The sequence below is a fragment of the Palaemon carinicauda genome, chromosome 1, assembly GCF_036898095.1.
Source record: "Palaemon carinicauda isolate YSFRI2023 chromosome 1, ASM3689809v2, whole genome shotgun sequence".
Classification (NCBI taxonomy): domain Eukaryota; kingdom Metazoa; phylum Arthropoda; class Malacostraca; order Decapoda; family Palaemonidae; genus Palaemon; species Palaemon carinicauda.
In genome coordinates, this window is record NC_090725.1 from 293,847,501 (window position 1) to 293,872,432 (window position 24,932).

Consider the following 24,932-nt stretch of genomic DNA (forward strand, 5'->3'; position numbering starts at 1 on the left):
AATTCCTTCGACCAAAGATCCCCGTCCAAATGTTCTAAGTAAAAGTAAGAATATTTTCTGTTTCAATACACATTAATGTATACATTATACATTTTCTGGGAATCACACTCGAACGTAAAAAATTAGCGCTAGAGGAAGAATATAAACGAAAGCCAAAATATATATATAAAAAAAATGGGCATTAAAAAAAATTCTCTTTTTATGAGTATTTAGAGAAGGTATATCACAAGGTTTAAATGAGCGCTATTGGGGTAAAGACTGATTCTCTGTACAAAAGAGGTAACGAGATAGTGAAATCGCGTCACAAGTCATTCATATACTATATGGCATTTCCCGGTGGAATATTGATATGCTCGCTGTAATTGATCAACCCATCTATATCGAGAATATTAATTAAGGTTCTTAGAAACTGAACTCAAATAGAATCACCCAATCCCTATTAAGGATAATTAGCTTGACCATATGCAATTTTTTTCTTCGCTCCGTCTAATTTGCTTTTAATGTCTTCATTGGCAAAGTATAAACAACTTGTTTTGTTCTTTTGCACCTCATTCTCCTATTCATAAGAAAAGGAAAAAGACTTCGTGGAATACGGTGCAAATGTCCTCAGTTCTTTCCATTATTACAGCTAGAACCTTTCAGATAAACACTCAAAAGATTTTCAATCTTCATTATGCCTTTTATTCTTATTCATGAACTCAATTTCTGATGGGTAAATCTCTCTCCTCAGCTTTGTTGCTTTACACACACACACACACACACACACACACACACACACACACACACACACACACACACACACACACACACATATATATATATATATATATATATATACAAATACGGGGTATATATATATATATATATATATATATATATATATATAAATATATATATATACATACATACATACATATACCAAGGCACTTCCCCAATTTTGGGGGGTAGCCGACATCAACAAATGAAACAAAACAAAAAAGGGGACCTCTACTCTCTACGTTCCTCCAGCCTAACAAGGGACTCAACCGAGTTCAGCTGGTACTGCTAGGGTGCCACAGCCCAGCCTCCCACATTATCCACCACAGATGAAGCTTCATAATGCTGAATCCCCTACTACTGCTACCTCCGCGGTCATCTAAGTTATCGGAGGCACCAGCAGGGCCTACCGGAACTGCGTCACAATCGCTCGCCATTCATTCCTATTTCTAGCACGCTCTCTTGCCTCTCTCACATCTATCCTCCTATCACCCAGAGCTTTCTTCACTCCATCCATCCACCCAAACCTTGGCCTTCCTCTTGTACTTCTCCCATCAACTCTTGCATTCATCACCTTCTTTAGCAGACAGCCATTTTCCATTCTCTCAACATGGCCAAACCACCTCAACACATTCATATCCACTCTAGCTGCTAACTCATTTCTTACACCCGTTCTCACTCTCACCACTTCGTTCCTAACCCTATCTACTCGAGATACACCAGCCATACTCCTTAGACACTTCATCTCAAACACATTCAATTTCGGTCTCTCCGTCACTTTCATTCCCCACAACTCCGATCCATACATCACAGTTGGTACAATCACTTTCTCATATAGAACTCTTTTTACATTCATGCCCAACCCTCTATTTTTTACTACTCCCTTAACTGCCCCCAACACTTTGCAACCTTCATTCACTCTCTGACGTACATCTGCTTCCACTCCACCATTTGCTGCAACAACAGACCCCAAGTACTTAAACTGATCCACCTCCTCAAGTAACTCTCCATTCAACATGACATTCAACCTTGCACCACCTTCCCTTCTCGTACATCTCATAACCTTACTCTTACCCACATTAACTCTCAACTTACTTCTCTCACACACTCTTCCAAATTCTCTCACTAATCGGCCAAGCTTCTCTTCTGTGTCTGCAATCAGTACAGTATCATCCACAAACAACGGTCACGGTCAAGCAAAATGTCCTTTTCACGTAATCAGCCATAAGTTCGAACATTGTTGTCACAGAGACTTCAAACTTGGTCATATTCTAGTGTAAAAAAAATTCTAAGATGTTATTGTTATTATTATTTACTACTAGATAAGCTACAACTGTAGTTGTGGCTCTAACAGGGAAAAATAGCCCAGGGAGGAAAGGAAATAAGGAAATAAACTACAAGAGAAATAATGAACAATAAAAAATGTTTTAAGAATAGTAATAAAATTAAAATAGATCTTTTCATTCATAAACTTTAAAAACTTGAAATAACAAGAGGAAGGGAAATAAGACAGAAAAGTGTGCCTGAGTATATCCGTATTTGTGTATATTGACAAATAGACTACGACTTCTCAAATAGCAATCATTGTTTCAAGTCTTATACATCCAGGATCCTAAAAACGTTGGAAAGCTCATGCAATGTAATTTGATAAGCAATTGTGCGCCTTCCATTATATCAAGTAACCCGCGCATAAAATTAAAAAAGCTGGAAGTTGCCAACTGCACCATAGATACCTTTGATAAAGTCATTCATATGGCATCTGCTCACAATTATAGCATAATGAGAGTTAAGGAATATCTTCTCACCACGATGCCATTTTGCTCTTGGACGAATTATGAAAGCAACGGACAATACCAAGCTAATTCCATCCTATTCGTAATACTAGGCAGACAGTTAATTCTAATATCCAGGCCTTTTCCATCATGAGGCTCAATACTACACAGTATTCTAGAAGTTTTATTCCGGCTGTAATCAAGTTGTGGAATAATCTTCCTAATCGGGTAGTTGAATCAATAGAACTTGAAAAGTTCAAACTTGCAGCAATGATTTTATGTTGAACAGGTTGACATAAGTCTTTTTATAGTTTATATATAAAAATCTGTTTTGACGTTGTTACTGTTTTTAGAATGATTTATCATTAATTTGTTCTCATCATTTATTTATTTCCTTATTTCCTTTCCTCACGGGGCTATATTTCCCTGTTGGAGCCCTTGGGCTTATAGCATCTTGCTTTTCCAACTAGGGTTGCAGCTTGGCTAATAATAATAATAATAATAATAATAATAATAATAATAATAATAATAATAATAATAATAATGCACATGTTAGGAAACACCAGCTCCTAAACTTGTAGACAGATGTGAATGGAGATAAAACACACACATACTTGACCGAAATTTGACATTTTCCTTGACTTTGACATTGGACTCGACCTTGACCTTCGATCTTTACATATATTATTTGTCGTGAATATGACCAAGCTCGAAGTCTCTGTGACAACGATGTCCGAACTTATGGCTGATAACGTGAAAAGGACATTTTGCTTGACCGTGACCTTAACCTTCCAAATTTAATCATTTCTAGCATTTTACCTAACAGTCAATCGCTGCACGTTTCATTACGATCAAAATTAGGGCCAGGAAGCTGTTTACATACACACACACACACACACATAAACACACAAACAGGAGCGAAAACATTACCTTCCAACTTCGTTGTCGGAGGAAACAACACTGTTTGAGAATGTCTTCATTATACTATTAATAGCAGCTGTTTCGAACTCAACACGATGTCAATGACCTTAGAGGTCAGAATGCCAGAGAACCTTGAATCAATCAATCATTGGAAATCAACACTGAACAAGGGTGGATTCAAATTACGGTCTTTCAAAAAACAACTAAAGGATTTGAAAAATCTATCCTCGTTGTTAGGGTCATTGCGTGTTGTGTACAACTAAAAAAGACAACAACTAGGAGTAAAAAAATATGTACACAACAACAAGAGATTTTAATGTGACAACTACCACGATAGAATTGTCTGAACGAAATTTTTAGTATAAAAAAAGTATAATTATTTAATTATTTCTATCGTAATCATATTTAGTTATTATCAATAACAATATTAATAAATTCTTGGCGTCGACATTATATCCTCTTCAACCGAATATCTGCATTTTGCCCATGAACATTATGTCCATCTGCATTTTGTCTGTTCACCACATACACGAGTGTATGGGGGCGTGTTTCCATAAATTCTTACTGAGATAACGAAAGTTGATTTTCTCACAGTCTAATAATTATTTCAAGACTGATTTAAAAGAATTATTATGAATTCCCAGATTTAGCTTAAAAACAAGCACACTGCGACACCTATTATACGCTAATGTACTTATCTGTAATTAATACTAATCTTTTGGGTGGTTCCAGTTCTATAGGAAGCACTACGTTTCAAAATGCACATTACCGTACAATATTGATTGAATCACAAATAATCTTATGCTTGTAATATGTTCGTTTAATGTAATATAGAAAATACATCCTTTGCCATATGTGTATATATACTGTATATACATACATATATTATTATTATTATTATTATTATTATTATTACTAGCCAAGCTACAACCCTAGTTGAAAAAGCAAGATGCTATAAGGCCAATGGCTCCAATAGGGAAAAATAGCTCAGTGAGGAAAGGAAATAAGGAAATAAATAAATGATGAGAGTAAGTCAACAATAAATCATTCTAAAAGCAGTAACAACGTCAAAACAGATATGTCCTATATAAACTATAAAGAGACTCATGTCAGCCTGGTCAACATGAAATCTTTTGCTCCAACTTTGATCTTTTGAATTTCTACTGATTCAACTACCCGATTAGGAAGATCATTCCACAACTTGGTAACAGCTGGAAAAAAACTTCTAGAATACTTTGTAGTATTGAGCCTCCTGATGGAGAAGGCCTGGCTATTAAAATTAACTGCCTGCCTAGTATTACGAACAGGATAGAATTGTCTAGGGAGATCTGAATGTAAAGGATGGTCAGAGTTATGAAAAATCTTATGCAACATGCATAATGAACTAATTGAACGACAGTGCCAAAGATTAATATCTAGATCAGGAATAAGAAATTTAATATATATATATATATATATATATATATACATATATATATATATATATATATATACACACACACACACATATATATATATATATATATATATATATATATATATATTTGTGTGTGTGTGTTATGTATATAGTATTTTTTTCTCCACTTAATAGGCAAATATCCAAAAGCGCTCTCCTTCGCTCCAACCTAGTTTCACCACATTAACGACATGTCGGAAAATCAAATTACTTTCTGTAAGTTTGAGAACTACGCCATCGGCAGTCTTCGGGGACGACCACCATAGGTAAGAAATTGAATTGAAAGAAGTTTAACTTGATAAAAAAAAATATATATTATATAAAGAGGGTCTACATTTCATTTAACCCTGGTCTGGTAATTCAACAAATTACATAGGTTAGGTTTTATCGGTTACAAACGTTGTATACATGTACGGAGTAATTCGGCCAATTGCAAAATTATCGGTCTGGTTTTATAGACTAGAAGCACATCATATATGACTGTATAAGGAAGGCTTTCAAGAGGAAACTGAAAACTTTCTTATTTCATCAGTCATACAACAGTGACGATTTAACAGTAAATGAACAATACGCGATATGAAACGTTAAATACTCTGAACGAACAAAGTAAAACGTCAGTGGAGGTCCTGTAGAGAGTGGGGTTCCCCTACTGTATGGGACCGGAAAAGCAGCCGTCAAAGTAAGTAAAAAGTAAGTATACTAGCGTAAGCGACCCGTCTAAAACGAGTACTAAATAATTAGATGTGCAGGCACAAACCTTACCCTCCAATCAAAATATGACTACTCCCTCTCCCCACTACCCAAGGGACGGAGAGGGCTGAACGAGACTATATATATATATATATATATATATATATATATATATATATATGTATATATATATATATATATATATATATATATATATATATATATATATATATATATCTTTACGTATAAAACAAAATATGTATATTTTACACCCACACACACACACACACACATATATATATATATATATATATATATATATATATATATATATATATATATATATATATATACAAAACCTGTCCCGAAAGCAGTCAATTGCATCTGATAATTAAAACAATACACTATGAGCTTCCATATACGCACCAAACCCACCCATTTTATTTTTCAATTCACAATGAGAGCTTGGGAACTCAAAAACTTAGCCAAACATCTCAATTATATTTCTAAAGACGAAACCTCCACAATCAGACAGGTCTCCTTGTTCCATGGGATCCCAAGATCCATGGAAGTAAGGATCTCGGTCCTCTCCTCATTACCTATCGCGAGTGCAAGCTGCTTCACTCTTAGTAAAGCCCATCAATGTTGATGTCACAAGAAGCTTGGAACCGACAAGCCAGAGTTGAGGTGCAAGTTGTGAACTGTGCATTTGGGCCTCCATGTGATTATGAGGATGTGAAGGTACAACTCATCCTGACACCACATATACACCGTTTACATGGTGTTAGAAGCTAAGAGTAAATTACAGCAGTGACAATGTGTGTGTGTGTGTGTGTGTGTGTGTGTGCGCGCGCGTTTGTTTGTGTAATTGAAAAGGGCACAAAATCACTGAAATATTTATGACACTGTTTATAAGGGCATCAGTATTATATTAATGCAGAGCAGATTATTTACGATATTTCATTTATTCACATTTCTATGAAATTTCTTTTGGGATCTTCTCTATTCTGTTCTGGTAAATTATACACACACACACACACACACACACACACACACACACACACACACACACACACACACATATATATATATATATATATATATATATATATATACATATATATATATATTTATATATAAAATAAGCATATATATATATATATATATATATATATATATATATACATACATATACATACATACATAAATACATACATATATATACACATATATACATATATATATTTATATATATACATATATATATATATATATATATATATATACATATATATATACTCAGATTATTGTTGGCCCCTCTTTTTACGGTCCCGCGGAATGATCCTTAGTTAATCCTTCTCCATAGCCAATTTAATCATGGTGCTACACTCTTCTTTAACCCTTTCAACTGCCTCTACAATATGTTCAGGGTCCGGGCTATTTTTGATAACCCATTCCAGACGTTTAATGATTTTTTTCGAGATAGTTGGCCGTGTTGCCTTGTATAGTCACTTTTTGAACAGTCTATAAAGGTCTTTTCAACTACTTACTTTGATGTTTCTTTGGAACTTTGATCAGTAAAATCCATTAAGTCCTAGTTTATTCTGTGTTTAAATTCAGGAATATTTTTTCGGTTAAGTCTAGCCATAAGAACGTGGTATTTTGTCCTTGTTACGACCATTATTTACAAGATTTTGTATAATAGATATCATACAATAATACCACAGGAAACGAGTCCACATACATGTACACGGCGGCCATTTTGCACCGGGAGACTTGTCAAGCATGCTTCGACTCACTTGGCATTGACAGTGTTTAATATTTTAAGGTAATTACCTTAGGTTCGGGTAATTTGCATGGTTTCAAGGTAATTTTAAGCTTATATTATTTAAAGGTAATTTTAGTTTTCTTGGCTTCAAAAGCAGCAGTATCTAAAGTAACGGCTACATGATCAAGTTTAAACTCTGTCGGAACAATAGATTAAGTTGCAATGGGTTTATAATAAGCATGTCGCAGTTTTGTGCTGCCTTTAGCTGCAACAACATTCGCATAGTGCAGTCAAGATAACAAGGAATACCTCTTCATACGCAAGGTTTCATTTCAAGCACGTTTATTCAGTTACAACCGTATGCAAGAAGAGTTACAATAAGATGGCAAACCCCACCTTACTATATATTATATAGGCCTACTGTCAGTGTCATAGCCAATATACAAGATATCTATGTCCAATATACATATGCACAAATTAAAGTTTGATCCTTATTTTTTACTTAGCTGATATCAACCACAGGATACTTTAGAGTCTGCTATCTCCTATAATCAGTTATAAGTGTATTTTAACAATATATATATATATATATATATATATATATATATATATATATATATATATATAATGTGTGACATTGTTAGAGTATGTACTGTAAGTATATAAACAGTATGCACATATATGTATATATACATATATACAGTATATGCAACATATATTTAGATATATATTTATTTACAAAAATGTATATATATATATATATATATATATATATATATATATATATATATATATATATATATATATATATACATATATATACACATACACTTTTACCATGCCATGACGCTCACTTGGTACTCCTAATAATACTAGTTATCATGGAAAATAATAAATTCTGAATAGGCCTGCTGCTATGCAAGATCTTTAATAGACTATATATATATATATATATATATATATATATATATATATATATATATATATATATATATATATATATATAATATACATATATATACATATATATATATCTATATATATATATACAGAGAGAGAGAGAGAGAGAGAGAGAGAGAGAGAGAGAGAGAGAGAGAGAGAGAGAGAGAGAGAGAGAGAGAGAGAAATCTAGTATTTAAAAAGCGTTAAATGTCTCCAAAAATGTCACAACTCAAATCGCGAAAAGCTGATTAATATTTCCAATGATTTCAGCACGACCAACATTCTGCTAAGAGTGGTAAGACCTGTGAAATTTATATGCAATGGAACGAACATCTAATTAACTTTCGAAGGAGGAAACCAAACAAGATCCCCTAAAAATTACTTTGATAAACTCTACACACGAAGAAAAGGTAATCCCTGAAATTGAAGGGAAATAATGCCGCTGCTTCATCTTCATTATTAATATCCTTATTATTTATCCACAAAAGATTTCCGAATGAATTGCCCACGTGCAAGATAATGAAAAATTTGTAAATGAACTGATAAATAAAGATATGAATATAAAGGAATCGGAAATAGTAGAAATGTACATTTATGTACTCCTCTAAAATCAGGGTTGTGGTGGCCGATGTGGTAACGTCCCTGACTGGTGAACGCCAGACTGGGTTTCGAGTCCCGCTTCAACTCGTTAGTTTCTTAGGTCGCTGCAACCTCACCATTCTTGTAGGCTATGGATGGGAGGTTTAGGGGTTCCTATAGGTCTACCTGCCGAATCATCAGCAACCATTGCCCGGCCCTCCTTGGTCCTAGCTTGGGTGGAGAGGGGGCTTGGGCGCTGATCATATGTGTATATGGTCAGTCTCTAGGACATTATCCTGCTCGACTGGGCAATGTCACTGTCCCTTGCCCCTGTCATTCATGAGCAGCCTTTAAACCTTTAAACATTATTTCTTAACTGGAATCCTTTAAAAAATACAGTACAATACGGCCTGAATCGGAACTGGAATTCCAAAATCCGGCTCAGATACACTCGATACTATTTCAATTTTCTATTTATAGATACTGCAATTACCTGCTAGTCGAAAATAGATGTATTTTGTATAAACATTAATTATATAAATGCGTTTAACAAGAATTATTAAGGTTTGGTTTTCTCATTTATGAAGATATCCTGATCTATTTTATAAGGTTATATTTAAATCAAGACTTTAGAATTTTTCTCTTAGTAAGACAGTCGTGAGAGTTTTCTCAATCCATCATTCTTGCAATGATCAATATAAATTTTGAGAATTGAAGGAAGATGCCAAATGCTGAACGAGAATTTAATGTAAAGACCCTTTCATCATGTCAACTAACTTTCTAGTCCATTAGTATATACAGTACTCTCTTTCTCTCTCTCTCTCTCTCTCTCTCTCTCTCTCTCTCTCTCTCTCTCTCTCTCCCCCCACAGAGAACAGATACAAAATAGCTAACGATGACTACAGAGATTTGTGACATAATTGCTGTAAATGGAGGATTGTATTTTTGATACATACTGTAATCAGAGATAAAAATTTCATTTAGTTTACTTTCCCCATGATTACCTAAACGGTAGGTTATTTTAAACCCAATTTTATTTCATATTGCACAAAGGATCAGATTATTACTTAGATTTGTATACACAATTCCACACCATCATTCATTGCCAGTGAGTATTAAATATTCTTCTTAATATACATTATCTGCAGGAAACAAGGTCATAATATTTTATTTTCCTCGAGTTCACGTTAGAGAACAAAAGGGAACATTATAATATTTCAAGATAAGCCTAACTTACGTAACTTCATGTAACATACTGTATTCTACGCATATAACATACTTTATTCTACGAAACAAATGTATATATATAGTTATTCTTGATACATCGGTTAACATAGCTGAGGATGATTTATGAAGTTTCTTTGCTTTAACCCACATTAAATAGTTTGTTCTCACTACAAAGTTTAAAATAATTGAGTCACTGGGATTTTCCAAGAACTTGAAATTGGATGAGAAAACAAGATTACCAGCATTCATTGCAGCTAGAATCTTTATTCTATTATTGACTCTCTATATTTTTTTTCCTGCAAAGGTGGTGAATTTAATTAATTTAACACAAACTTTTATTCCGGATTGAACCAAATTACTAGTGAACAAAAGCAGAGTCAAGCATCCTATCTGATATTGCTTTCTCTGCAACAAAGCCTAACAAAAAGAGTATTAGGTATCTCCAACGAACCTGATCTTAATTGAAGCACCCACGAACAAGATTATCTACAATCGTTGAAGCTCAACAAGGCTTTTGATAGCAAACTTTTTTTTTTTTTCCGTATATTGGTAATTGATTGTGTGACATTTTTTTAATAAGAAAATGAAACTAATTGAATTTAAATTAGGTTACATGTCAAAATAATGAATAGAACATTTATTTTTTTATTATTATTATTATTATTTATTTTTTTTGTTTTGCCTTAAACTGGATTGGCGTATTTTAGCGCTATCATACCACTTGAATATTACTTTTTTTTTCCAAACAAAGGATTCACGGAAGTCAACCCTCTCTCTCATCGGATAAGAGAGAGAGAGAGAGAGAGAGAGAGAGAGAGAGAGAGAGAGAGAGAGAGAGAGAGAGAGAGAGAGAGAGAGAGAGAGAGATCATGTCACTGGAATATTTTTTTTTCTCCAAATAGTATATTTACCGGACTTAACCCTGTCTCAAAGAGAGAGAGAGAGAGAGAGAGAGAGAGAGAGAGAGAGAGAGAGAGAGAGTCGAGTGGTAAAGATAGATTGGCTGCAACTTTTGCCGCTCAACGTCATTTTTTAAGGAAGGTCGGATTGCGAGACCTTTAAACTCTATAAGATTTTGTGTTAATTTTATTTTGTTTGTTTTACTCTGCTTATTAGCAGTTTTATTATCACAATAATTTCATCCAGCTTAAGTGGAAGGATTGATCTTTTCTATACTCCAACATAAAGTAAAATGAAATTGGTAAAATTTTAGTGAAAATTTGAACAAATTAGACTTATGGGGATACGACATTTTTTTAGGGTAGACTGGGTTGCTCAGCCTTGGGAGGTGTTTGTATTTCATTAATGACTTTGTTAGTAGAGATTTAGTATATGATCAGAAATTATATGCATTTACTTGTGTAATTAATCGTATGAAAGGTATTATTTGCATTATTCAGCCACTAAACATACAGGCGTATACGGAGAGAAACAAAAAGAAATTATAAATTGAAATTTGATTTATATTTCAAAACTATGTTCATTTAGTAGAGCAGTTATATAAAAAATTAATGACAAAAATGCTCATATTTTGAAAGAGATAATTCACACATGAATACAATGCTTAATAAATGCCTGCAAAATATTCTGGGATATTATTTACCTAATTTCCTATCCATATGCTCCCGAAATTACTCATCAACAACCATTGCCATGTGATATTCGTCCTGTTTAAGGGAGCGCCATTCGCATACGGTATTCATTATTATCTGCAATGTGTCTTTTTAACAATTTCAAAGTACACTTACTCTTGTGATAATTTTTTTTTCTTGGGGGGGGGGGGTAATTAACTCGCCAGTGCACAAATTTTATCAACCAAATCCTCTACAAATGAAAGTTCCTTAAGATTTACTTTATATGACTAAATTGATTTTTCATTTAAGCAATATTCAAGTGTTATCTTCTACTACAACTTTCACACTCTTAGGTATTACTTTCAAAGCTGGTTTTCTAATTACCATCATGAAAACTCATATACACCTACATTCATTTATCTATTTGATGGAAAAATTTCTTTCGTACATTCCTTTTTTATGCCCACAAAACTTAGTGGCTATGTCTCCGCATCAACATGAGTTTTTTTTTTTTTTTTTGAAGGGGGGGGGGTTGTGAGAGGAGGAAAAAAAAAGCTTCATAACACTTAGCCTGACTCCTTATATAATGCATCTATCATAGTTTCCCCTTCATCCTAAATCCTTGAGCAAAATTATAAGATGTTCGCCTTTTTAGGGACCTCAGAGCACTCAACTTCTCAGACATTTTCTCTAAACTATGTCAATATTTTAAGGTCTGACTTTCCAACGCTTATATATAGAATTGATTCTCTCGAATCCATAATTATATCTTTGTACATTATTGTCGCAGTTGAAATGGCGTGTCCAGATCAACTATGACCTATCCTCATGACACTACTGGTTCTCTGTCAGCCAGTTCACAGATGTAGTGCATCAACCACTTAAAGTTTTGATGCAATTTTGATAAACTCGATTCTCTAGATTCATGATTACCCTTCCCTAGATTCATGATTACCCTTCCTTATTCAATGTTTTTTTTTTTCAGACTATCAATATCTTGTGTTATATCAAAATCGTTTTCTGTCAAATAGTATATGAAAAAATACACTTTTTTCTTCTTCCACATGTTCACATTCATACAGAAGTGAAAACTATTTCAAACTTTCAATGTGATTCCTACAAACAGCATAAATAGAATATTGAAAATGAAAAGAATATCTAGAGAAATATAGTAAAAGTTTGATGAACTTAAGATATATATTGGTAAAGAAATAAACACAAACAAATACACACACATATATGTATATATATATATATATATATATATATATATATATATATATATATATATATATATATATATAAGCAAAAGTAAAAACTATATTGCACGGCACATAAAAGCAGTATTATAGCCTCCAGAGCACTGTTTTCTATTTTCGAACAGTCAAGCACTGTAATACCTAAGCTGATTTGAGAAGTTAATACCAACGTGCAACGATAACGACACTACACTGAGATGATCGCCAAGAGGCACAAATAGATACCGACCAAGTAATCAATTTTTTTGGAGGAATATAAGGCAGAACAGGATTTAATATACTAATTGGTAATTCTATTTATTTCAAGTTTGTCAGTTACGTGACTTTGCCAGCTAAGGGCCCATTAATTGGAGGAAGATAAAAACTATAATACGATGTCATTTGAATGAGTGCTAAGTGGAGCAAAAATTCATGATATTTTGCATGAACTTATTGGCCATAAAGATGAAGAAATTAATAATACTGATTGCGATGGTTTTTAGAGATGATTAACGAGAATTGGCCGGCAATCAAGATGCACCAGCTTTAAGAGCTGAGAGTGATCATGAAGAGATGAAAGTAACAAAAGACGATATAGGGATTTATGAGAGATTGAACATAGCAGAGTTAAATTCAGGTAATGGAGAAGAGAGTTGATCACATGATTTGAAAGGCTTATTATGGAGACAATGGGCAGAGGTTTTCAATTATAGATAATGACTGGAAGAAAAGTGAAGACTAAATACGATTTTGTGGGGGATGCAGGAGTTACTGGTAATTCTGTTCTGCCTCCTAATGCTAATGAAAATAGAATTCTCTATGCATTTATGGAGAATACAGTAGTAGGTGTGATCATTGAAGAGAATAAGCATTACAAGCACGATCATACAGCTGGATATGACTTAGAGTGTAGCAATGAAAAGACGGGCTGTTGTAGCAGTAGCAAGAATAATCATTCTTGAATGGAGATTGCTAAGGTGTCACACGACATCGTGTCTGCGATTACTGCAGTAACCGTTACCCAGCATCTCACAGCAATATCCTGGTTACCAAAGCACGACCTTCCATGGATGGCATGACAACAGGCTTAATATAAACACAATACTACGTCGAAGATTTTTTTTTTATTCCAGGAATATGGGCGCCTAACACTTAAAAATCAATATTGTAAGATTTCAATTTAATTGTTTCAAATGGTTTTTGTACCTCTTTAGATGTAAATATTTCCTGTTGCCTTTTTGCTTGCAAGGAGTGACTTGATGTCACAGTTGTGTGTAAATAAACTAGTTGAAACCAGCCAGAGTTTCCGTCCAAGCCCTGACCAGAAAATTGGTGACCCTGGAGTGACTGAAGATAACCAACGTCGCCAACTCTCCTGATAAAATCACCGTCCGCCTGTCTCTTTTTATAACCCATAACCCTGGTTCTTTAAGACGGAAACTATCTTCAGGTAAAAGATGATCATACCATTGTCAGGAAAACCTGACACCGTACTTGAATTCCTACCCGAAAGTGTCTTCGAACTAAGAGTAGAGTGGTTAGCTAAGCCAGACAAAACCCTCACATACGAAATTTTAAGGCCTAATTAAGGTCACCCTTCAGAATAGCTACCAGCTTTCAGATCCATAAAAGTTACTCAACAACGTAGGAACGGCAATAGGAGATCAATGAAGTTTACCTATCGCTGACATCGGCAAAGCCCACTAACTCACCCATAGCAGTGACCACCACATACCCACAACCTCTAACTAATGATAAGGCAGACGGCGATCCAAATTCTCCTGCCACTCCCGTTCACCAGTCAAGCAGATGACATGCCAGAGAATAAAGGCTTACAAACCAAAGGGCCAATCAGGGAGAAAGGTATGAAAGTGCAAGAAAGAGTGCACATTGTCAAAAAATATACAGTAGGTACAGGCAGCAGCCAAATCATCTATCCATCATAGACGGCCAGACTGGTTGCCTCATACATAAAAGTGAGTCTTTTTTTCCGGAAACAGAAAAAGACCTGTACTTGTTTCTACATTACCGATGAGATGTCTGACATGAAATTTCTTGTCAATATGGGCACACGCAAATCGTTCGTCCCAGCCCTCCAACGAAAAATTAAGTCCAGCCACCAGCACCCATCACATGTCGTTTGCAAATGGCGCCTTACTAAATTTGTATGGGACCTAATCATGTTGATAGCATTCACCTGCAAACCATAGAGTTGGACATGCATCACAGCAAACGTCACCTTTTAACTGCTTGGAACAGATTTCCTGAAGGCACAAGACATGCTAGTAGACATATCCAGACAGAATATTATTCAGAGACATCCCTGTAACTCCATCACTCCAAGAGCTGCAGTAAGCTCCACGCCAGACCGGAAATCTTTATCCTGCTTCAGGATTTTCACAAATTCATGGATGACCTCCAACATGAACTCACACGCTTTAGAGGACACAAAATTACGATCGATTTGAAATTTTGATGATTGAGGCTACCTATAGAAAACAAAATCAAATTATATTAATTTCAATCTTGGGTTAGTAGACGAAGAAACCATAAATCCATTTTGTAAAGATTAACCGTCCATACAAAGTGGTATATAAGCCACTGCTTAGTATTGCCAATCAAGATTATTAACTTCTCTTTGTCATTTCTGTTCATCCTCTACAGTTAGTGTGTATAATCATTTGAGAACAAATACATTACATGCTTTTAAGTAAAACTACAAATTGCCTCATTATAATACACCTAACCCTTTAAAAGCAATGGATAAGTTTTACACAAACTATTTCTGGACTCTATAACTTTTTGGAAGTCTATCAATAGCTGCTGACAACCCACATCAAAATATAATTATCTAATGGGGGTAACACAGCCAATGTGTACACTTGTCTCAAATCAAATATATTTGTAAGCTCTCGAGAACTTTTCACGCCCGTGGTCAAAAGCTTATGAGAGACGGGGTTCTGAATTGGTTTTAATTCATTATGAACGTCCGTGTGTGAATATCAAATATGCCACATTTCAACCATTAGGCCCATTAAAATCGGATACAAGGAAAAAAATGGGGTTTGTTAAAACTACGAGTAAGTAAATGTTAAAAATTGTTAAATTTGATCTTTTTTGGTAACCAATATGATAAAACACACAAACGCAAAATTGTCACCAGGCAGCAATCTTTTAACCTGTGAGGAATGAGTCAGAAACACTCACGAGTTCTATGTGGGCTTCTTATCCTCAACATGAAACAGCTACCTCCACTCAGATGAAACTACTAATATGTACAAAAAGAAATTATAAATGCTAAATTGTAAAGCAAGATATTGGAGGTTTTATCTCACAGAAAATACTAATCGATGAGGAAGTGTTACTCTTTCTTAACAATGGTAGGTAATAGGTTGGCCTGGGCACCAACCACCCGTTGAAATACTACCGCTAGAGAGTTATGGGGTCCTTTGACTGGCCAGACAGTACTACATAGGACCCTTCTCTCTGGTTACAGTTTTTTCCCTTTGCCTACACAGACAACGAATAGTCTGGCCTATTATTTACAGATTCTCCTCTGTCCTCATACACCTGACAATAATGAGATTGCCAAACAATTCTTCTTCACCCAAGGGGTTAACTACTGTACTGTAATTGTTCAGTGGCTACTTTCCTCTTGGCAAGGGTAGAAGAGACTCTTCAGCTATGGTAAGCAGCTCTTCTAGGAGAAGGACACTCCAAAATCAAACCATTGTTCTCTAGTCTTGGGTAGTGCCATTGCCTCTGTACCTTGGTCTTCCGCTGTCATGGGTTAGAGTTCTCTTGCTTGAGGGTATACTCGGGCACACTTCTATCTAGTTTCTCTTCCTCTTGTTTAGTTGAAGTTTTTATAGGAAATATTTATTTCAATGTTGTTACTATACTTAAAATATTTTCTTTTTCTTTATTTCCTTTCCTCACTGAGCTATTTTCCCCGTTAGGCCCCTGGACTTGTAGCATCCTGCTTTTCCAACTAGGGTTGTAGCTTAGCATTTAATAATAATAATAATAATAATAATAATAATAATAATAATAATAATAATAATAATAATGGCAATTATTATTGAATGAGCAACTGAAAGATATTCTGTTTAATATTTTTCACAACCTTCATGCATTCGTTTACTATCTGCACCAATTTCAGCATGGAAGTTACTTTGCAAATTATTAGCTTCAATGAAGTCTTTCTGGCAGCATTTAAAAAGGAAATATGTCGTAAGACTAATTTTACATCATCAAGCAAGACTGCTACAAATTACTCGGTTATTCTATGATATATTCTGCATATTAATTTGTTTGTTAAATCATGGACCTTAATTCATCTGTATGTCTGCTTTAGTTATCACGGGCTTGTTTTATATGGATGTTTCTTTTCTTGATTAATAATAATAATAATAATAATAATAATAATAATAATAATAATAATAATAATAATAATAATAATAGGCTAGCTAATTCAGTTCATTTATCATACTTGCTCATATTAATTTTCTGGAGTTTCTATTTTCTCCTTATCCGTTTTAATTCGCTTCCTCATTACTTGCGACTTAACTTCTGATTAAAGATAGGATAAACCCTCTACTTCTAATATTCATTTATGTAAAATAACAGAGAGGAAAACACTTGGAAGTCTTTTAGCTGAACCATAAAAGAGTTGGAATCGTACCCAATGAAACATACGATATGAAAAATAATTTAAGAAAATCCTAATATTAAAATAATCTTTAAAGAGAGTTTGGATTTGAATGCCTAGCCTTGATTGAATACATCTTTCTTTTCACCATTTTAACATTTATCATGTTCATCATCTCTTGATCATTCATGAATGTTAGTTGGCTAGCAATTCCCTTTAATATTTTGCATTGTTAATTAGTTACACCATTTCTACTTACTAAAGATTACATATAAATGGGGGTTCCTTCATGTAGGGCGCATTTTGAATGTCTATCAATGCTAGATTTACAAAAACATAGCTTCTATGTATATGTATGAATTTGATCTACTGATTAGTCCTAGCTATTTTCCTTATTGGAGCCCTAGGGCTTAAAGCGTCCTGCATTTTCAACTGGGGCTGTAGCTTAGCATGTAATAATAATAATAATAATAATAATAATAATAATAATAATAATAATAATAATAATAATAATAACATCCAAACCCACAATGACGTCATAACGTTGTCTCCCACTTTAGCAGCCGTTACAATTACAATGCATCACCTTATAAATTTCAAATTATACTAACTTATAATCACTTTAATTAAGTGTTGTGACCACTCCAGACAACATAATTGGCTATGACGTCATCAAGAGGTGGGGGTTATTTCGCCCGGAATCTCTGCGGCGACTATAGATATATGAAAGACTAAAATCCACAATAATTTCCGTAGGGAAACTTAAAACCGTTCCAGGTGTTGAGAGTCCAGGTATGGATTGTAACAAATTACTTCAAAGCCTAATAGAATAAATATCGGAAAAAGTTAAAGTTCGAACTATAAGAGTATTATTTAACAATAATAAAAATGATAATCCAAAACTTGTTGCCGATTCATTTATAACGGCTTCAATAAAATATCTGACATCACCAAGCATACTACGATTAGAGGTTTAGATTAAATCTTATTTTCTATAATCCAAAGATATATTACCTGATATATGAAATACAAGTATATTTAGTAGTAGATATATATAAAATATGAGACCACCAACAATTAGATTTAAGCTTGCCCAAACTTTCTTAAATCTCATGACTTTTTTACCCTTTTTAATAGAAAAAGTATGAATAATGACACAGTAAAATGTTAATAAAGAGTAAATTAAATGCAAATGAATTGAATCAATCACACACATATGCATAAATGTTTCACCTGAAAACCTTGTCCTTTAGAGGGTTGGATCAGGAAAGTGGTACCGACATAATCACAGCCCGCTTCCACAAAAATCTGCCAAACAGATTTTAACACATCCTGCAGTTTCCCTTACCGATTCCGCAACCTACGACCCTTCCCTCGTGTCCTTCCTGTCCATGCACGTCAGCAGAAACCATATAACTGAGCGGTGCACAATATACCCATCCAACTATATACATGCTAATCAGGGCATTTCCTTCAATTACTTTACAGGCTTCAGAATTTTGTAATAGCAAGCAAATTACATGACCCTAAAATGAAAAATATATAAGCCATCCTTACCCATGGCCTTGAAATTCTCTTGTATATCAGAATCAGAGTCTTTAAGCAATAGATACCTTATTTTCAAAAGCCCCCTTATCTTCTTTTCTTTCGTTTTTCAAATGTTGTTTTCTTTTATTGACGAATTATCTAACCTTCCTGTGAATTAAGATTCGGCGAGTAACTGAAATGTGAGTGGAATTGCCCGTAGATTATTTTCCTCTAAATATCGTCTTTTCTTTGTATATTTTTTGTTTGGTTTTTCGGATACCTAACTATCCAAACTAAACGAATTTCCTCTGCCTCCCACGTAACCTGATTTCTCAAAACTTAACTAATATATATTTTAATTTTTTTTTCTCCTATTTATTTTTCATTAATATTATTATTATTATTATTATTATTATTATTATTATTATTATTATTATTACTCGCTAAGCTACAACCCTAGTTGGGAAAGCAAGATGCTATAAGTCCAAGGGCTCCAACTGGGAAAAATAGCCCAGTGAAGAAAGAAAATAAGGAAATAAATAAACAATATGAGAAATATGAACGATTAGAATGAAATGTTTTAAAAACAGCAACAATATCAAAACAGATATAGATTGATCACCAAAAAACTTATAAGACTTTCCCAACACGCCAATTTTTTGTGCAATTTAATAAGACACAGACCTAATGTGTTTATCAATAGTAAATTTACTGTCGAGAATCCCCTACAAATGACATTTCTCGAGTCAACTATATTTTCGTGTCGGTCATGGTCCCTCTTACTTATCGATCATGATCTGATGGGGGAGAGGTTAATCCATGTGTCAGGAATCAAATCTTAAATATGATTGCCGCCTAAGGAATTGCCAGAAGTGATGCTTGGCAACCTCATCCCCAAATTGAGAAATTTCACGGCACACACTTTCCGAAGCCAACCCTCGAAGGGACAAGGTTTTCAGGTGAAACATTCATGTATATGTGTGTAATTGATTAAACTCATTTACATTTAATTTACTTGCTATTAAGATTACACTATTTATCGTTTTACATTTTTTTTTCTATTAAAAAGCGTAAAAAAGTCATGAGATTTAAGAAAGTTTGGGTAAGTTTCAATCTAATTGTTGGTGGTCTAATATTTTATATATCTACAACTAAATATACTTGTATTTCATATATCAAGTAATATATCTTTGGATTATGGAAAATAAGATTTAATCTAAACCTCTAATCGCAGTATGCAGGGCGATGTCAGATATTTTATTGAATCGGCTATAAATGAATCGGCAGGACGTTTTGGATTATGATTTTTATCATTGTTAAACATAAGCCTGTTACTGTTACAGTTTTAACTTTTCCTTTTTTCGAGATCTATTCTATTACGCTTTGAAGTAATTAACACCTTGAACGGTTTTAAGTTTCCCTACGGAAATTATTGTGGATTTTAGTCTTTCATACATCTATAGTCACCGCAGAGATTCCGGGCGAAACAATCCCCACCCCTGATGACGTCATAGCCAATCATGTTGTCTGCAGCGGTCACAACACTTAATTAAAGTGACTATAAGTTAGTATAGTTTGAAATTTATAAGGCGATGCATTTTATCGTTGCTAAAGTGGGAGACAACGTTATGGCGTCATTAGGGGTGTGGTTATTATTATTATTATTATTAATATTATTATTATTATTATTATTATTATTATTATTTGCTAAGCTACAATCCTAGTTGAAAAAGCAGGATGCTACACAATAACCCCAAGGGCTCCAATAGGGAACATAGCAAGAACAAATCAGTAGACCAAATTCATACAGAAACATAAAAGCTAGGTTTTTGTAAATCTAGCATTAATAGACAATTTAGCTACTGTATGCAAACAAAATGCGCCCTACTTGAAAGAAAACTAATTTCTATTTAATACTATGGTAGGTAGAAATCGTGTAACTAATTAACAACGGAAAATATTAAAGGGAATTGCTAGTCAACTAACAGTCATGATTGATCAAGAGATGACGATAATGATAAATGTTAAAGTGGTGAAAGGAAAGATATATCTTGGCAATGTATTCAATCAAGCTTAGGCGTTCAATTCCAAACTCATTTTAAAGATTATCTTAATATGAACATTTTGTTAAGTTTTTCATATCGTATGTTTCATTTGGGTACGATGCCAGCTCTTTTATTGTTGCGCTAAAAAACTTCCAAGTGTTTTCATCTCTGTTATTTTACAGAAATGAATATTAAAAGCTGAGGGTTTATCCTATCTTTAATCAGAAGTCAAGCCGCAAGTAATGAGGCAGCGAATTAAAACGGATAAGGAGAAAATAGAAACTCAAGAAAATTAATATGAGCATAAATGATAAATGAATTGATTTAGCTGGTGTGAACCTTGCCTATTATCATTACTATTATTATTATTATTATTATTAATATCATCATCATCATTAATAAAGTAAAGAAACATCCATACAAAACCAGCCCTTGATAACTAAAGCAGACTTACAGATGAATTAAGGTCTATTATTTAGCAAACAAATTGATAACCATAATGTATCATAGAACAACTGAATAATTCGTAGCAGTATTGCTTGATGATATAAAATTAGTCTTACGACTTTTTGCATTTTTAAATTCTGACAGAAGGACTTTATTAAAGATTTCAAGTTACTGGAAAGCTGATAATTTGCAAAGTGCTATGCTTAAATTGGTGAAGATAGTAAACGAGTGTATGACCGTAGTGAAAAATATTAAGCAGAATATCTTTTAGTCGCAGATTGAATAATAATTGTCATTGTTACGAAGAATTAAATATCCTCACCGATTATTATTTTCTGAGATAAAACCTACAATATCTTGCTTTACAATATAGCATTTATGATATCTTTTTGTACATAGTAGTTTTTGTTGAGTGGAGGTAGCTGTTACATGTTGAGGATAAGAAGCGCAAATAAAACTCATTCCTCATATGATAAAAGATTGCTGTCCGGTGGCAATTTTGCGTTTGTTTTTTTTCATCATATCTCATTGGTGACCAAAAAAGATGAAATTCAAACATTTTTAACATTTGATTACACGTAGTTTAACAAACCCTCTTTTCTCCTTGTATCCGATTTCAATGGGCCTAATGGTTAAAATGTGGCATATTCAACATTTATATACGGACGTTCATAATAAACTAAAACAAATTCAGAACCCCGTGGTAATATTGCCTTAGTACTGTATCTCATAAGGTTTTGACCACGACCGTGAAAAGCTCTCGAGAGCATACAAATATATTTGATTGGAGACAAGTGTACACACTGAACGTGTTGCCTCCTTTAGATAATTATATTTTGATTAGTTTTCACCGAATATTTTGAGGATTTGTGACCGTCGAATCTCTGTTGCCATCAAAGTTTTATATTTTTAACATTCCTCTAAAACTTTTCTCATTTTTAGTGGTAGAATTAATTATAATGGTAAATGGGTTGTCAGCTGATATTGATATAATAGCAAAAAATTATTTATAGAGTCGTGAAATAGTTTGTGTAAAACTTATCTAATGCTTTTAAATTGTTAGTTGTATTATAATGAAGCAGTTTTCATTCTTATTTAAAAGCATGTACTGTATTTGTTCACAAATGATTATATACACTAACTGTGGGATGAACAGTAATGACAAAGCGAAGAAGTTAATAATCTTGTCAATAGTAAGCCGTGGCTTATATACCACTGAGTATGTACTGTAAATCTTCACAAAATGGATTTTATTGTTGCTTCATCTACTAACCCAAGATTGAAAAATAATTTATTTTTATTTCTTTTCTATAGGTAGCCTCAATATAAAATTTTAAATCAATCGTAATTTGATGTGTTGTGTAAGGCGTGTGAATTCATATTGGAGGTCATCCATGAATTCTTCACGAAACTTCTGAAGGAGGATAGAGATTTCTGGTCTGGCGTGGAGCTTACTCCCGCTCTTGGAGTGATGGAGGTATGGGGATGAAGAAAGTGAACAATTGACGAGAGAAAACTGACAAATTAACAGTATTTGCAATTACAAACTCGGCCCTTTAAAGGTCATTTATGAATGGCAGAGACAGGGGGCAGTGACAATGCCATGACAGGACGATGCCCTAGAGACTGACCATATATACAGTACATATGATCAGCGACCAAGACCTGCTGCATGTAGCTGGGACCAAGGAGGGTCAGGCAATGGCTGCTCATGACACAACTGGTAGATTTGTTCACATGGATATGCCATAAATAATTTTACACTCCCTACACTTGAAAATGTAAATTTCACAGTATGTTGTAAATTATGGTTTGATTTAAGGATGACACTTATTTGCGAACCCCTACCAAGTAAATGGAAATGCAGATTCTCTTAAATCGACTCCAAGCAACAGCTTTATTTCTGATAAATTATGTTACCAGTCCACCCAAAGAGCCAACATGGTGAAAAAGCATACTTTAGTATGATTAATCGCGCATTACACACCATAACATTTATGAACAAATAGCTACACAGGTAGGCTGTAAACCGTCTAGCCAAAATATGCGGAAGGCTGTTAAAGATGCATTTTGGTTATCTTTTTATAGTTTTATTCCTTGCTTTGAGTTCTTACTGGAATATTTTAACTTATTTTAATTTCATCATAACAGACACATACTAAGTATCAAACAAATCATATAGTTAAAAACCAATCATGAAGCAATTGTTCAACTTATAGTAACCAAAAACAGACGAGGGTCTTTTTCTTTACCTTTTCACCATTCTCTGTGGTACCAATACATTTTCTTATAAAATGAATGCAATTTCTTATTCTATAAGAAGTTTTGCCATTTTTTATGCCATTTTTTCATTCTTACTGTACGTAAGACCTGAAGAAAGCTGACATGGGGAATGAGAGGAGAGGATTTCAATTTAGAAAGTTAGTGTCTTATGGCAAAGGAAGTCTTAACATGCACACAAACGAGTATGTGTATGTGTATGTGTGTGTGTGTGTGTGTGTGTGTGTACGTGTACCATAACCTTAAAAAAATAAAAATAGAAATTTTTCAAGGTAAACTGACTGGTTGAAGAGAACTATAACCTCTTTCTCTTTTCTTGCCTGGATCTAACAGCGTAGCCCGTGGAAAAAAAATCGTTTTTGCTAACCGACTAAACGAAAACATTTAACAAGCGAATGTTCAAGAGAGACCGGAAAGGTAAGCATTTTCCCCTTCAGAGAACTCCAAACCAAATCATTAAACGAAAGAAAGTGCGTAGCAATGTTATAACAAAAGCATCTTCTGCGATACACTGCGAGGAAAAAAAAATATTCAAATAGTCAGCATGTTTCCTAGAAAAAAATGCACCAGCGCTGCAGATAAAACGCCCTTCTGCTTTAAAAGCGAGTTGGGTAAAGAAAAAGTTATAAACACTTGGAAAAAAAATTTAGGGGCTTTATTTTATTTATTTATTTTTTTTTTTTTTTTTTTAAGAGTAGAGATTAACCGACATCATTTCAACATACGCTTCGCAAAGTAAAATTGGATGAGTTCCTCGAATCTTCATAAATTTTTTTTTTTTTTTTTTTTTGGTTAATTCTAAAGTTCATCACTCGACTGGAATGCTTATCACTTAAAGACCTACGATAGGAAACTAATTCTACATATCATAGCCAGAAAAAGTAATTTATCGTAATATATATTTTTTTTTTTTATAAAAAACAATCCCGAAAACATGCTAACACGGGACTACAAGCTTATAAAAACAGCAGAAAAGCTGTCTCACGGAGAAGAAAAAAAAAGTCAAGACTTAGAATCAACTGCATACTTAGTACTTCGCTGTGGATGGTAGTCTATGAA